Source organism: Pollicipes pollicipes, unplaced genomic scaffold (assembly GCF_011947565.3).
Source record: "Pollicipes pollicipes isolate AB1234 unplaced genomic scaffold, Ppol_2.1 Scaffold_3216;HRSCAF=3773_pilon_pilon_pilon, whole genome shotgun sequence".
Taxonomy (NCBI): Eukaryota; Metazoa; Arthropoda; class Thecostraca; order Pollicipedomorpha; family Pollicipedidae; genus Pollicipes; species Pollicipes pollicipes.
In genome coordinates this window covers 4,533,978-4,550,745 of record NW_023596251.1, presented here as the reverse complement: position 1 = coordinate 4,550,745, position 16,768 = coordinate 4,533,978, and the positions used below count along the sequence as shown (strand labels likewise).

The following is a 16,768-nucleotide window of genomic DNA, read 5'->3' as shown; positions in this document are numbered from 1 at the left end:
ATTCACTATTTGGTATAAGTCATCTGCGATACGTCATCGCTTGATTCCGTTATGAAACGACTGAATAACTTCATAAGGGTTGACAAACTGGCCGTGCTAAAGTCGTACCGTAGCAGACGGGCTGACTCACTTGCAGAACCTGAACTTATCGAGAGGTGTCGTTATTGGCCGAACTCACATACCGTTATGAGCGTTTGTTTTGGCCCTCTCGAGGCGTTCTCGCATATTAATCCGTGATCTATGTTGTTTGCTTGCATTCTTATGCTCAGTTATGGCGCTATTCTTATGTTCTTCGATTCCTCGTCTAATTTTCGTCCTATCTAGTATCCCTATTCAACTTCCTGAAGTGTTGCACAAAACGTGGTTCGTGTTCGAAGTTTGCACTGCATGTATAACATGGCTTATAATCGACTAAACTTCGTTACCAAGCTAATGCCCTCTCTGCCACCATAAGGCCTCTCCTGGCGGCCACCATGTGGCCTCCCCTGGCGGCCACCATATGGGACTCCGGCGCACACGTGTGACAAATGACGCCGGTAAAGATGGAAGCGCATGCCACCAGACCATGGCTCCATTTTCCTCACAAGTGGGACTCCGTGGCGCAACGGTAGCGCGTCTGACTCCAGATCAGAAGGTTGCGTGTTCAAATCACGTCGGGGTCAGTCTTCTTTTCACCGGCTAGACGATCTTTCCGTGGCCAGACAACGTACCGTCCTTTCGAGGAGGAGGAGCCTTGTCGGCACCAATGCAGCTGCCGTTCCAACTATATCGACGAAAAGAGCACGATGGCGTTTCTGCCGACAACTGTGGTCCCAGATGCTGAAATTCGTTTCCGTGTACATTCACCCATCTAGTTTAGCGGTGCTGCCGCTTGCAGCGCGTCTCCAGGTCATGTGAGGGCATTTGGGAGTCTCGGCTGTCTCATATATTACAAACCAGAGTACGGTAAGGTTTGACGTATGACGGCGGGAAATGGATCGTCAGACACGTGTTGTCTGCGAGCGAATGGTGCATCGTGCCCGGGGTGTACGGTAATTCGCTGAGCCGCATGATGAGACTGCATGCAATACGGATGTCGCCGGTCCAATAATGAGACGCGATCGTAAAGATCTGTGATTACCTGTTATCCCCTGTTGAAATAATTTTGGAGGGTTAGGCTTCTGCATTTTGTGTTGTTCAGCCATCGTACTGACTTCTTATTTTACAAAACTACGCTCCTGGTCCCGTCACAAGCAGAAACGTCGACTACCAGACAATATGATGCGAAGCATCGATTGCCGCCATGAACGCCGGCCGTGCGACTTCGTGGCGCAACGGTAGCGCGTCTGACTCCAGATCAGAAGGTTGCGTGTTCAAATCACGTCGGGGTCAGTCTGGTTTTACCTGGGCACAATGGGATTTACAGTGCCAAGTCAGGAAACCACGGCGTTTTCACGATATGCAAACTGTGAATCAACGCTATCCGCAGCACGGCCGCCAGACAAGACAGAGGGGAGGGTTTTATCAACAGAGGTAACGCACGAACAGATTAAACATCGGTTGCTGAGCATCGCTGGTGAGTCTTCTGACCACCGACGACGTCCTTCATTGAGCCCCCTCTCCAAATGCACCTCCGAGCCCCTCTATGCGTATGGGCAGATACGTTATATTGTGCCGAAGAAAATTCTATTTTTGTATATTACACTATTTTGGTAAATATTGGTACACTAGGTGTTTGAGTTTGACAGACACATCACTATAAGTGTCATGTTTATTGTGCGCCATTTAGTACGCAGTAGGCACCTAATGCTTTCGTACTGTAATATCCGCCAAATGTTGGGCCATGCTCTAGGCGTTTGCCAAGCTCTTCACGTGGCCACAACTGGACTGGGATCAACAACAATGGACAGCAGCCTGTCGAAGCTTGTACAAGTACATGGTGACCCAGATAAAATCTCACCTGTGCTCTCTCAACAGTGAAAAGTGCATGCGGCACAAAGTCGTGGCTGTGATGGTATTCGATTGCCACTTTAAGAACAGACAGGACAGGCGACGGCAGTTGATTCTACACCCCCTTGCATCGTTGATAGGAGGATTTAAAGTACAGTTTGGTGGTGTATCTTCCATGTGCTTGTAACACAACAAAGGTGTCAGGAACGCAATCAGCATAGTTTGTGCGGTGCGTTCCAGGGCAAAAACAGTACTGGGTGTTGTCGATAGGCTTGCGAATGCCTTACCACAAGCACAGCTTCGAAACAAATCCACTTTTCACCTTCAAACAGTTTGTTCTGTAGGTATCCACCCGCCGCCGTGCACTAGCCACACATGAACGCCCGCCGCATGAGCTGAATCTGCCGGCCGAGTGACTCACCCTCAGTCGGGTGGCACGTGATTGCATCAGCCGTGAGGCTAAGTTCGTTATGGGCAGCCACTAGACTCGCCTCCGTTCAAGTCCAGGCATGATCACTCACCGCATTCCATATGTTGCGTCGGAACCTGGGCTAGGCCTGGCTTCCGTAATGCTACTCCATACGTCCTTTAAAAAGTCGCCTTCAGTACCTCATCACCTGTCAGTTGCACCAAATAGTTCTGGAATCGCAAGGCAATCCCTACTTTTTGATTGGCTTAGCCGACCATCGTACGATGCCGTACTCGTTTCTCATTGGTTAGCTATTACATCATTTCTGGACCCTGTGACTATGAATGTTTTCCTACGCGCATGGTATATAAGCCGTACCATTCGTGACCATGTATGCTCTAATTCTCTCGCTGGGTTCGAAGAACTAGATCCGCTGTTGGTTATGTCGGTGGACGTTGAGTGCGAGCATTGGTGCGTGTAAATGACCAGAAAATTGAAGCTGTGTTTGATCAGGTCTTTCTTTGGTGGACTCCCGAGAAAGATTGGCACGAGCGAGGTCTCCACTAGTACAGCTATTATGCCAGTGGTCAGAAATCTGCTATAAACGCTGGTTTTCGATGATACAAATACAAATAAAATTACAAAACTACAAAAACAACCAGTTTTGTGGAACGTTTAAACACTACTTCTCGCGATAATGACGGTCAATTGTTTTGCATGAGAGAAACCCAACTCATCTACCAAAGCGCCAGAACTGAAGACTGTTTTTGCTTACATTAGCTTCAAACGCGTACCAAATCGTTGGTCACGCTACGTTTAAGACGCCCCCTCTGGAGACTCAGTCGGCCATCAGTCTACCCACTCTGTCCTTTCATTTACCGATATATCTGTTGAGAAGGTCGTGCAAGCTCAGTCGTACCTTCATATGTACGCACATCATGGCAAAGTACTCGAATATCTACCATAGGCTCTAATTTGCGCGTGCCAGGCCACACCACGCTTCATAAAAATGTATTTTTCGTTTCGGGCCATATTTGATGAGCATTACCTTCTCCCATTGATCACAAGGGCTTGAGCTACTTTTCTGTGTGAAATACATCATTTGCTATTGTCTTCTCATAGCTAACGCTTCACATCCCCTCAAAAAGTGAGCATTTCATCTGTGGTAAAATAATTTTGTCCAACAATATGCGGCGATATCATAAAAAACGCGATGAGGGAAGCAATTCGAAAGGCCCAAAATCGGCTGGAAAACAGTTCTTGGGGTAGGTATGGCAAGCTTTATCGGTTCAGCCTTCCCAACAAATATTGGAAAGTGACACCCCTTGAGACCACCAGTGAGCCAGCGGCGCGGATGTGTGGCAAATGGTTCCGGTGTGGGAAGAAGCGCAGGCTACGGGATGACACAGCCGTCGGGACTCCGTGGCGCAACGGTAGCGCGTCTGACTCCAGATCAGAAGGTTGCGTGTTGAAATCACGTCGGGGTCAGTCGGGCATTTTACTGGCAGGACAGCCTCTCATTGTCAGTCCATGTGACGGAGAGTGTAACGAGGGGTTCATTCATGCCTGTCAGACTTCCCATGTTCCATTGAGGATCTGTGTCGGCACTAGAGCAGTTGCCGTTCAAAGTATATTGGCGGAAAATCCCTGCTGGCGTTTCGGCAGCATAGCTGTGGCGCGTAACATATACTTTGGACGACACATTTATCAGATAGAGCACGGGCGTAGTTTCCTATTAGGTTGCGGGAGGGGGGGGGGAGGGGGCGGTGCATCCCCACTCTCCAACCTGTGATGGCTGATGACCAATGCTCGTTTTTACCGTTATCATAAAGGAGTACAACATATGTTATTATTCAAAGTATGCTGAGAACGCGCGGTACTAGTATAATCAGTGTCACACATTCGGTAGTCAATGAAAATGACACATACGGCGTCGGCGGTATGTAAAATTACGTTCGGCGGTTGCGCGTAAAAGTTCATCGGCGCATATTCGACTCCTGCTCTACGGCGAATGCACCAAGGGCAATTAGGACGAAACCTGAGCGATCATGGGTGCCGCAGGAGGCCAACAAAGTGGCCTCCGTCAACAAGTATAGGATCCTCACAACAAGCAAAAAGGATCCAAGACCAGCGTGTTGGCCCCTAAACGATCCGTAGTGTCCCGGCAAGCTGACATGTGTTGCCCCACCCAGAGCAGAAGACCCTCTGAGCAAAGGGGAATTACCCAAGACCATGAATAAATACCCCTATGCGATCAAGAGCGTATGAGCACGTTAACGGAAAGAGCCTCGATAGGAGTGAAGAGTCCTCCGCAAATGAGATGAAAGGGAAAGATCTCTCGATAAAAGTGGATGGCCCCTGAACGTCGAGCGTCTCGGTGCCTTACCTTATAAGGGCCCAGCAACAGCATAACGCCCTCCAAGAAGTGGAAAGTACCGTAGACTATGATGAAGGGCCCCTGATCAACTGAGCGTACCCTGGCATATGGGACCCCGGAAAATCGTATAGAGCTCGGTCAGGGATTGTGGGCTCTGACCCCCAAAAGTATGTGCGGTGACTCCCCTGGTGATCACAAGTGTCCAGCGATCCATTGTAAACCATGACGTCACTCGCTGTGCCACCTCTGTTTATTTACAACATTCTCCCCGCTGTTCTGCCTGCCATCCGTGCTGTGGGTGACGTTGGCTGCTACGGTCTGGGCTCCCGGTGTTCGCTACACTACCTGTACCGCTCATCACTACTGACTTGGCAATGTAAACCCCATTGCGCCCAGGTAAAACCAGACTGACCCCGACGTGATTTGAACACGCAACCCTCTGATCTGGAGTCAGACGCGCTACCGTTGCGCCACGGAGTCCCACGGCCAAAAATTCATAGCGGCAATCGATGCTTCACATCATATTGTCTGGAAGTCGGCGTTTCTGCTTGTGACGGGACAAGGAGCGTAGTTTCGTAAAATAAGAAGTCAGTACGATGGCTGAACAATGCAAAATGAAGAAGCCTAACCTTTCAAGATGATGCCAACAGCGGAGTCGCTCCGGGTTCGACTAACCTCCTCCTAAAGTGAGGGGGGGGGGGGGGGGGCTGGACGGTGAACGAAAGACGATAACCGAGAGTTTTGACAGCACCCAGCCTTTCTCTGTATGCCTACCATCCCTCGGTCAACTAGTGTGGCGCACCTATGGTGTGCTCACAACCCTGTCCAGCAATCCCCTGCAGGCAATGTTTGGTCACTTACCGTGCTCATTCCATGGTGACGGAGATTTCACCAGGTTTTATTGCACCACGCGTCTTGAGTTCACCATATATGTGTGTACACAATACTGCCCTCCTATCTGCCTGCCAGTCGTGCTCTGGGTGGCGTTTGTTGCCGCGGTCTGGGGTCCCGGTGTTCGCTACACTATCTGAACCGCCCATCACCACTGTCGTGCGGCACAGCCTATAGTGACAAAGGCCCATCGGGTTATCCGGACAGCGGCTCTGTTGTAGTGTTGAAAAGGAACACTTGTTGAGCTGCCGCCGAAGACGGTAAATGAAATCCCCGACGGTACCCACCCTTTCCACTGCCTGCCTTCTGTCGCTATTGTGGCGTGCCTGTCAGCCAACAGATACCTGGCTATTTTGAAATAGCTAACAAGTCTCCGTGCTATGACACTGGATAGTCTGTGCCTTTGGTACCTGCCTGCATATGTCCCGTGCCCAATTATGGGAATTATATTGTGAAGTCTTTAGTAGGTGGGTAGCGAAAAGGGCGATCGCAGGGGAAGCGGGGAGCGGAGGGGGAGGGGGGGGGGGCTCATCACCACCGTTGGAGGTGATGTCCCACTCGGGAGCTTCGGCGCCGTATCACCCCAGATCACCTTTGCCAGGGGTGTTTGATAATGATTTAGATGTCACCACAGATCTTTACGATCGCGTCTCATTATTGGACCGGCGACATCCGTATTGCATGCAGTCTCATGACGCGGCGGAGCGAATTACTTTACGCCGAGCATGACGCACCAATCGCTCGCAGACAGCACATGTCTCATGATCCATTTCCCGCCGCCATATGTCAAACGTTACCGCACTGAAGCATACGACAGCCGAGACCTCTCCATGCCCTCACATGACCTGGAGACGCGCTGCAAGCGGCAGCACCGCTAAACTAGATGGGTGAATGTAAGCCGAAACGGAACTCAGCATCCGGGACCACAGCTGTCCGGCGGAAGCGCCATCGTGCTCTTTTCGCCGGTATAGTTGGAACGGTAGCTGCATTGGTGCCGGCAAGACTCCTCAACAGAGCATACGGAGCTCGTCAGACGTAGAGACGTAGCTACACTGTGCGTAACACACTGGTCTGGCCACGGAAAGGCCGTCTTGCCGGTGAAAAACCGAACTGACCCCGACGTGATTTGAACACGCAACCTTCTGATCTGGAGTCAGACGCGCTACCGTTGCGCCACGGAGTCCCACTTGTGAGGAAAATGGAGCCGTGGTCTGGTGGCATGCGCTTCCATCTTTACCGGCGTCATTTGTCACACGTGTGCGCTGGAGCCCCATATGGTGGTCACCAGGGAGCCCATGTGGTGGCCGCCAGGGAGGCCATATGGTGAGCAGAGAGGGCATGAGCTTGATGAGGGGCGCATACGCGCAGTGAATACAACGGACCCCCTCAACACAAATTTTTTGACGATGTCTTGGACAATGGGTGACAACATTGGGTGCTCGGTCAGGGATTGTGGGTTCTGACCTCCCAAAACTATGTGAAGTGATGCCCCTGGTGGTCATAATGGTATCCAGCGATCCACTGTCAACCATGGCGTCACTTACTGTGCCACCCCTGTTTATTTACAACATTCTCCCCGCTGTTCTGCCTGCCATCCGTGCTGTGGGTGGCGTTGGCCTCTGCGGTCTGGGGTCCCGGTGTTCGCTAAGCTATCTGTACCGCTCTTTATTCCTGTCGTGCGGCACAGCCTATGGTAACAAAACCTCACCGGGTTACCTGGATGGCGCTGTTTAATTTGTTGTTGGGTACCATAGCCTGAATAACCTCGATTTCCCCGTTACATATGCCGTCTAAAACAGATGCCACGTGCTACAACCATGCTGCCGAAACGCCAGCACGGATTTTCCGCCAATATAGTTTGAACGACACAGATCTCCAATGGGAAGTCTGACATGGGAAGTCTAATAGGCATGAATGAACCTGTCGTAACACTGTCCGTAACATGGGCTGACAATGAAAGGCTGTCCTGTCGGTAGAAAACCGGACTGACCCCGACGTGATTTGAACACGCAACCTTCTGATCTGGAGTCAGACGCGCTACCGTTGCGCCACGGAGTCCCGCTATAAGGCGGATGGTAACGTTATCACGAAGCCTGCGCTTCTTCCCGCACCGGAACCATTTGCCGCACATCTGTGCGCCGGTGCTACAGCCATGCTGGTGGTCTCCAGGGGTGTCACTTTCTAATTTTTGGGGGAAGGCTGAGCCGATAGGTTTGGCCATACCTACCCCAGGAACTGTTTTCTAACCAATTTTGGTCCCTTTAAATTGTTTTGCTCATGAAGTTTTTTCAAAGATCTCGCCGTATCTTGTTCGGCAAAATTATTTTGCTACTGATTTACTGCTTGCCATTTCAAGGGGATGTGAAATGTTAGCTATGAGAAGATATAAGCTTGGGATGTATTGCACAGAAAAAGTAGCTCAAGCCATTGTGATCATCGGGAGAGGGCAACGTTCATCAAAGATGGCCCGCGACGAAAAGGACAGTTTCATGAAGCATGCTGTGGCCTGGCACGCGCGAATTAGAGCCTGTGGTAGATATTCCGAGTGCATTGTCATAATGTGCCTGTATATGAAGGCACGCCTGAGCCTGCTCGACCTTCTCAAGAGACGTGTGGATAACTGAAGTGGGCTGAAACCCCAGCTATCGTAACAGTATTAAAATAATACTATACGGTAATACAACAAAATTACGATAATAAGACAAAATAAGGTGACAGTAAGTGGACTGGTAACCGAGTGAGTCTCACGAGTCGCCATCTTTAAAAGTGCGACTAACGCTCTGACACGTGTCTGAAGTTGGTATAAGCAAGGAGGGTCTTTAACTTTGGTGCCTTGTGCGATTAGTTTAAGGTTTTTACATTGAAGAAGTTTGACTGTCAGGAGGTAGTGATCAAACAATGTGCAAAACTCGAAGGAAATGCTCCAAATTTGAGGAAATTAAAGCAAACATCAGATATGTTGAAATAGGGCCACTCATAACTTTTGATAAAGGTTCAAGTGGGAAAGACTGTTCGAGACATATTTCTTGGTCAGTAAATATTCCCCTCACTATGTCATTGCTGAATTACGTCATCGTAACTTGCACAACATTGATTGAAAGCTAATGGGCGGCTGTTTACATTGGAAATCGTGCAAACGAACGCCAGATGTGAACGACTTGACGATAATAGTCCTCTTGGCCCTGAAACCCGCATGGCCAATGAGGTGTCAGAAATTTAATGACGTTCCTATAGCGTCATGCATGCCCGATTGACCTTGCATGGTTTCCCGAAACAGTCATCTTACCTTCGCGGGCTTGTAGCTCCGAAATGGAGGGGGTTACGTCCTACAAAGAGCATCGCTGCAATCTCAACCGAATACTCTTCATGATGGCTATATCAGCTCAAAACATTGTGCAAATGTGGAACGCTCCCTTTAACACAACAAACCGGAACAAAATTTTGACCATTATAGCGAGAGGTAGTGGTTGAGCGGTTGCAAAAGTTTGGTTGCATTCGTATTTTGTATTTGGATTTGGATCAAGAACCATTGGTTGCTACATATGGCGGCATTTAAAAGTATATGGTGGCCGAGATAAAAGTTAACCAATGTCTGGCTCAAAAGTGACCAGCGTACATGTCATCGCATCATGACCGTGGTGGTATTCGAATGCCAGCCAATTCGATGACAAAACACGATCAGCGACAGCGGTGGGCATCAGTGACCCGACATCCATCATATCGTCGATGGGACGATTTAAAGCATAGTTCGGCGGTATACCGTTCCCTTGGATGTGCATAACAGAGGCGTCGAGGAACGGAACCAACACAATTTGCGTGGTGTGCTCCAGGGTGAAAAAATTAGAGTACTGCCCATGGAACTCCAAGAACATCTCACCATCAGTCCAGGTGCGAAACTTCGGGTTTCGATTACATAAATACAAATAACAAATGCAAATACGACTAATGTTTACTCCTCAACCAAACATAACACAGCTCATCCACTAACTCTGCCTACAGTGGTAAAGTTTTCTGGTTTATTTTTTTCAAGGGGATGCTTCACATTCGCACGGAGTTTTGAATTCAGATAGCTAGCTCGAAGTTCATTCGGTGCAGATCACAGCCGCCACATATGTATGACGACAAATATTCCATTAAATCCTGATAACCCATTTACCATGTCTCGTTCAAAATCATGAAACTTATCGTCAAGTCCAGCTTTCGCAAGCACGATTTTCAGCTAAATTGAACGTCAGTCGGCTCCTAAACTTTTTCCTGTTCTTTCTCTTTACAATCTTTTCGGGTCGGCTGTTGTCAATATCATCGGCTTATCGTCCTGAATAGATTTGAAAATGTTGCGCCCCTGGCGGCGCCATATGGCACACCTGCGCACAGATGTGTGACGAATGGTTCCGGTAGAAGCAGAGGCGCAGGCCACCCGATGGCCGCCATCTATACCACACGTGGAACCCCGTGGCGCAGTGGTATGATGTTTGACTCCAGATCAGAAGGTTGCGTGTTCAAATCACGTCGGGGTCAGCTAGGTCTTTCACATGGCAGGACAGTTGGCAGACCAGGTTATCCACGCATGCCCCGATCTGTTCTTATGCCAGCAATCACCACAAGCCGAGATATTCTAATTGCACCATTCGGTATGTTGGCTTATCAGGTGAAGGGAATGTTCCACATTTGTATCGGGTTTGGCACTGAGGCAGCCATTTTGAAAATGATGCAGTGCAACGCATGACCTTGCCCCTCCTAAGACTGAAACCCCGCGGATTTCTGAGCAACACGCCTGCAAACTTGTGCAGATTTTTCGCGCAGACTATTCCAAGATCACTCAGACATGCATGACATTACAGAAACGTCACGCAAATACTGCTACCCCATTGGCTATGCGGTGCACAAGACCAGTATAGATATTGTCGCCGATTTTTTCGTCTTTGACGTACATCAGCACGATTTCTGGTACCAACGAGCTTCAATTCATTGTAAGCAATGGTATACATGCAGTGATAACTTCGAAGACGAACCGCGTCTTGTGCTACGCTACAGGAAGTGGAACAGTGATATTGGATGTGACGAAAATTAGACGAGCAATCGAAGAACATAAGAATAACGTCATAGCCGCGCATACGAATGCAAGCAAACATAGATCACGGATCTATGTACTGCTATGTACTATGTTACTATGTACTACTAAACATGCGAGAACGCCTCGAGAGAGAGCCAAAACAAGCGCTCATAACGGTATGTGAGTTCGGCCGATAACGATACCTCTCGATAATTTCAGGTTCTGCAAGTGAGTCAGCCCCTCTGCCACGATACGACTTTAGCACGGCCAGCTTGTCAGCCCCTATGAAGTTATTCAGTCGTTTCATGACGAAATCAAGCGATGGCGTATCGCAGATGACTTATGCCAAATAGTGAATTTGTTTTGTATAGAGGAGTTTTATCACTTAAAAGGACACCAATAGGTACAAGTAAGCTCATTGCATTATGATTGGTGTTTGCCTCAATATCTTACGATTCACAGCATTCGTTTTAATTCCCATAGGCAAGACAGCGGGAGGGGTGTGTGCCGGCAATGATTTCGCTCCCTGCCCTCGTCGGCAGGTTAACAAGCGTTCTTTTCAGCACTACGGTACAGCTGCCGTCTGAATGGCCCGGTGGGGCTTTGTCCCCATAGGCTGCGCCGCACGGCAGTAGTGATAAGCGGTACAGATAGTGTGGCGAACACCGGGACCCATACTCGAGGCAACCAACGCCAGCTGGAGCACAGTTGGCAGACACATAAGACGGCAGGGTTGAAAACAAACAGATATGATGAACTCACGACGCGTGGTGCAATAAAACCCGGTGAAATCTCCGTCACCATGGAATGAGCACGGCAGGTGACCAAACATTGTTTGAAGCGTTGGTTGGTTGTGGACATGGTTGTGACGCCATGGCACACCGGCGTACACAGGTGTGACGTCTTGTTTCCGTCAAGTGTGTAGTTTGCTGTTCGGTTGCAGGCCTCTACCACCCCTAACTTGCAATTAGCCGTCTAACTTTGGCTCCAGCCCCCCCCCCCCCCCCTGCTTTAGAGGAGGGTGATTAAGCCCGCAGAGGCTTCATTATTGGTGTAATTTTGGAAGGCTAGGTGTCTTCATTTCATATTATTCAGCCCCCCCCCCCCCGTACTTTTTCGCAAGACTACGTTCGTGGCTCGGCCACGAGCGGAAGCGCCGACTACCAAGCCGGTTTCTCAAAGCGGAAGTACAAACTTACGCCAAGCATTAATGTGTACTTTTGATCTTACAAACTACACCTTAAGCCAGTTTCTCAAACATTTGGCAGTGGCGTAATTTGTGCGTCTCGTTGCCAGGACAACGACCACCAAACTTGAGACGGTTATAGCAGCCATAAAGATACGTTTTATGTTTTGGGTGTGTGTTACCCTATTTCGAACTACCATCGATTAAGACAAAATATTATAGAAGTTGTCTGGCTCAACATCAAACCAGCCACATTAGCTTGCGATCTTGGGGATATTATCTCCAGCCACAATTATGACGCTTTGGTTGAAAAGCAACGCTTATCAGAATATGAAAACAAAGGGACAGGTGCCGACAGTGCAGTGGTTAACGCGTCTGGGCGAGGGGTTTGATTACCCGTGTTGCCCGCGTTTCCGCCAGGGTGAGAGGCAGTTGATTCCACCGAGCCGAAGCAGCTGAGTGCGTCCTAAATCCCCAAAGACGACCATGAACAAAGCACGGTTGGCAGTGTTCAAGGGCAGAGAGAGAGGGAGAGAGTGGAGACAGTTCCCCGTCCGCAAGGAGTTTGTTTGTGTGTGTGTGCCCGTCGACTCGCTCATGGTGGTGCGCACCCACTTTTCAGCAACATCATTTAGTTGCGTCGACCGCTGCGCGTTTTTTGCCATCGACGCGCTTTGTAAGTCTCTGTGCTACGTATTAAACAGAGCAACACGTGTTGTAGATGTGTGTGGCATTGTGGAGATGCGTGCCGAGCTAGGGCTGGTTTAGGTGGCAATGCTGTCCATAATTGATAAATTCGGTGAAGGAAGCTTTCTTCCATTCGTCAGCTCCTTCATGATTCAGGTTCATCCTAAAATGTTCCACCCATGAAGGCTTTATTTTGCATAGCGATTGTGAACGAGATCATGTGAATAGCAAGTACATAATGCCTGCGCTCACTAAGCATATCCTGGGCACTGAAGGTGGGACTGTTAGACCTTAGCCTTCAGAGCTTAAGGAAACATGTGGAACAAACACGAGCTGTCATTGAGTACTAAAAAAGAGCCATTTATGAACCCAGTCATGAACAGCCTGCTGTACTTGTCATTGCCAGCAAGCTCTCTCTATATGACTTATCCCTGAAAGTATGTTTCTATTATATGTTATGCACGCTATCTGCTGCCGTATGGCATAGTGATGCACAAGATGTATGCGGCTGTGTTATCCAAATGAAATCAATTTTAGAGTATAATTATTGTGTCACGCTAAGCTATTTTATTAGCATTTATTGCACATCATAATGTTTTCAACCAGGGTAGGCACTACAGGCAATGATGCTGCCCATATCTCACTTTGAAAGTGTCCGGATAACAACTTGCATAAATATGGAATGTATGGTATCCATAACAAATATTGTGGCAGCCACACAAATTTCTCTCAATTGTGATGTATTTTGATGTTCTTGCAAGGGAAGCTCCTTGACCAGGCAGTTTTGCCTTATCTTTTGGTCTTGGCATGCCCTACCCAAGGCTTCTTGCCTGAAAGGCTGGAACACTCACTATTACTTGCTCACACTCAAGCTTTATGCTCTGTTGTGCCTTTAGCAGATGTTGCATGTTGTTTAGGCTTGCCACTACAGCAATTTGTCCTTCAATGAGTAAAATTCCTAAGGTTGGTGTTATCATCTACGACAGAAATGCTTGTGTTGATTGCATTGCCAAATTCATCAAGAACATATCAAAATTAAGCTTTGTCGGACATTTATTCTTGGCTTTGAGAAACCCATGCAAGATGTTGGTGTATTTTTGTGTCGTAGATTGTACATTTTCTGTGTATTTTTTAGTGTCGTAGATTGTAGTTGCAACTTGTATATTTTTGCTTTGAAAAACTGGATTATACGATTATACGCCAAAAAATGTACAATTTACGCCAAAATATACGGAATTATGTTTTGAGAAGCTGGTTACAGACGGCCGTCGTCATCGTCCGGTGTCGGACTCTGTGGCGCAGCGGTAACGGTGGAGTCTGACTCCAGATCAGAAGGTTGCTTGTTCAAATCACGTCGGGGTCATGCTGGTTTTACCTGGCACAGTGGCATGTCCAGTCATGGTACAGGAAAGGATGATGTACTTTACGATAGGCAAATTGTAAGCCAACCTGACCCGCAGCACGGCGGGCAGGCAGGCAGGAGAGGAAGATGTTGTCAACAAACAGACATAACATAGCGAGTGGCGAAGCATTAACAAGCAGTCAGGGAATCGCTGGACAGCATCGTGACCACCAGGGACGCTGAACTGAGCCTGCACGACCTTCCCAACAAACTTGTCGATAACTGGGAGAATAGAGTTGGTAGACTGGTAATCGAATGAATCTCCGAAAGGGAAGTCTGAAGCATAGCGTGACCTATGCTTTGACACGTGTTTGAAGCTAGCAAGCAAGACGGGTTTGGAGTATTTTTGCTTGGGATGATGAGTTGGTAGTTCTCATGAGCAAGATGACTGACCGTCAATGTATCAATGTACCAAGGGTTGAATGTTATTTTGACCTTGGTGGTATTTGGAAACCGGGCGTTTTGAACCTCTGCTCAGGCCGAGGTGTGTTTGCAAATCGATCAACAGCACCTGATTTTTGTTTTTATTGGAACACATCGCACATGCGTTAACTCAATTCAGCGACACCCTTCTTGTAATACAACTGGGTGGAAGATAACCGCCGTCCCGTACTTTAACACGCGCACGGGTGGCCGGTTGAATACCTTTCGTTCGGGTGTGGGCCAGTTTGACCCCCTTCCCCTCCCACCCACCTGAGATCTCGGGAACTAAGATAGCTAGAGGAGGCGCTAAATTCAAAAGATGCGAAAGCCTGTATGTGAGCTCACCTACTCCAATATCCCAGGTTCCTTAATCATGACATTGGGATCGCATAAGGTCAGACAAGGTCAAACTCCAGATCGGTGTCCCACGTGCCCCCAGACTCCCCGCAACCGCTGTAAACCTATAAACCTGTCCAAGGCAAAACGTCAATGGTGTCCATGCTTATGTTCTTGTCATGTGTCATGTCATGCCATGTCAGTGATCTTGTTTGGCATTCCAAAGATCAAAGTGACCAAAAATTACGAATTTGCTGCAAATAAGCGTCAGGGATTACGCCGTACAGTATTTTCATAAAAAACAAAATGTTGGCCTGCGTCGTTTTAGTTTAGGGACCTAATCTGAACTTGAAAAGCCCGCGGAGCATGTCTGCCCCAGTCCCTGTCATTCATGAATTTGAAAAGAGCACAGAAACTACCCATAAGCCAGCTCACGAGTAAAAATCACCCTAGTTTTGGCCTCGGTTCTACCTTCATACCTGACAATAGGTCGATGAAATTTGTTGCTATTTTAACTTCAGTCGGTGTATTACTTAAGGAAATATATGGGATGTGGCTCACTTTGTCTAACACGATTTCCGATAAAACGATTTGAACGATTAAACGACTTCCCATAAAAAACCTTCGCTGGCACGCGGCATGACTTTGACCTGCGACGGTCAGGTAGGCGACGACCTTACTAGGTCAGCGACGTTAAAAGGGGCATCGCTTTATGCCAAAAACGTACATTTTATGCCAAAAGACACGCTATCTAATAGCCTACAGTGATGCAAAGTATGGCGCTACAACGCCGAGTTCTTTGGAAGTTATTCTGGAAAGACTCTTGGTGGGTCAAATTGACCCTCACCCGAGCGCGTGTTAGATCACCCCGTCGACGATGTGACGGGTGTTGCGTCACTGATGACTACCGCTGCCGTTGATCGTGTTTTGTCATTGAATTGACATTTGAATTCCACCGCATCACCAATCCACCAATTCCACTAATTTCAAAATTCCACCAAAAACCACCTTCCACCAATCACCATTATTTGAACGTTTCGAAAAGACCACGTGAGAGATCACTGTCGCTTGACGATTGTACTTGCCGCCGTTGATGGAAACATGGCTTAGGTGTAATATGATTAGGTGCTTAGGTGTATAACTCTGTCCTTTTAAAAGCTGCTGCTTTTTGCAGCCCATTGTTCTTTATCCCAATTCAGGTATTATAATGTTAAAAAGATGTTGAAAACCTGCAGAATGGCATTACATATAAATGAGTTGACGCGGCGAAACAATTAGGAACGAAACATACTGGATATCAATAAGCATGCAATAGAGATCGTACTAATCAAGATGTGCCTAGGTACCTAACGTACCGATAGTTCATATTTTTGAACCCAGTATTCTCTCCGCTTTTGAGGGCTCAGAGTAGCAAGGAGGGGGGAGGGGCTCAAGTCAGCAATTGGCGGAGTTTGGCGGCGGGGGGGGGGGGGGCGTCAGACCCCACGAAAGTACAGAAATGCGCTGTTGGGTACAAAAACTCGGAAAAGCTCATACCCTCCGTTAGCTGTGCCTTCCAAAGCGCATGTCACCGCACCCCAGGTATACTGCAGAAACGTCAACGCGGTCTTTTCGTCTATGCACTTTGAGCGGTAGCAGCGTTCTTAGACGTTGATCAAAAGAACGAGTGAGGGCTCGGCCTGGCCACGGAAAGGCCGCCGCGCCGGTAAAAAACGGAATTGACCCCGACGTGATTTGAACACGCAACGCTCTGGTCTGCAGTCAAACTCTCTGCCTTTGCGCCACGGAGTCGCGCAACCGATAACGACAGCGGCCACCGGTCAGTCGGGGCTTCCGCTTGTGTCAGAGCCAGGGCGCAGCCTTGTGAAAGAGTAGGCGGCTGCCTGAACAATGTGAAATGAAGAAACATAACCCTCCAAAATCACGCCAACAAGTTTTCGCCCACAAAGCGAAGTTTTCATCGGATTTTTTGCACCACGCGTCTTGAATTCACCATACCTGTTTGTTTACACCACTGCCCTCCTAGCTGCCTGCCAGTCGTGCTCTGCGTGGCGTTGGTTACCGCGGTCTGGGGT

The 16,768-nt window shown here is 48.4% G+C and overlaps 1 protein-coding gene and 6 non-coding genes across 7 annotated transcripts in view; 3 read left to right on the top strand and 4 right to left on the bottom strand.

Annotated features, from left to right (window-relative positions):
* Window positions 1-16,768, bottom strand: part of LOC119091028 (uncharacterized) — a 53,805-nt gene that overhangs the window by 10,516 nt on the left and 26,521 nt on the right. The gene's annotated exons all lie outside the window — the stretch shown is intronic.
* TRNAW-CCA (transfer RNA tryptophan (anticodon CCA)) lies at window positions 591-662 on the top strand. Its single transcript has one exon. It is a non-coding gene; the product is annotated as a tRNA-Trp (tRNA).
* TRNAW-CCA (transfer RNA tryptophan (anticodon CCA)) lies at window positions 1,300-1,371 on the top strand. Its single transcript has one exon. It is a non-coding gene; the product is annotated as a tRNA-Trp (tRNA).
* On the top strand, window positions 3,755-3,826 carry TRNAW-CCA (transfer RNA tryptophan (anticodon CCA)). The gene has a single exon. It is a non-coding gene; the product is annotated as a tRNA-Trp (tRNA).
* TRNAW-CCA (transfer RNA tryptophan (anticodon CCA)) lies at window positions 5,124-5,195 on the bottom strand. The gene has a single exon. It is a non-coding gene; the product is annotated as a tRNA-Trp (tRNA).
* TRNAW-CCA (transfer RNA tryptophan (anticodon CCA)) lies at window positions 6,718-6,789 on the bottom strand. Its single transcript has one exon. It is a non-coding gene; the product is annotated as a tRNA-Trp (tRNA).
* Window positions 7,593-7,664, bottom strand: TRNAW-CCA (transfer RNA tryptophan (anticodon CCA)). Its single transcript has one exon. It is a non-coding gene; the product is annotated as a tRNA-Trp (tRNA).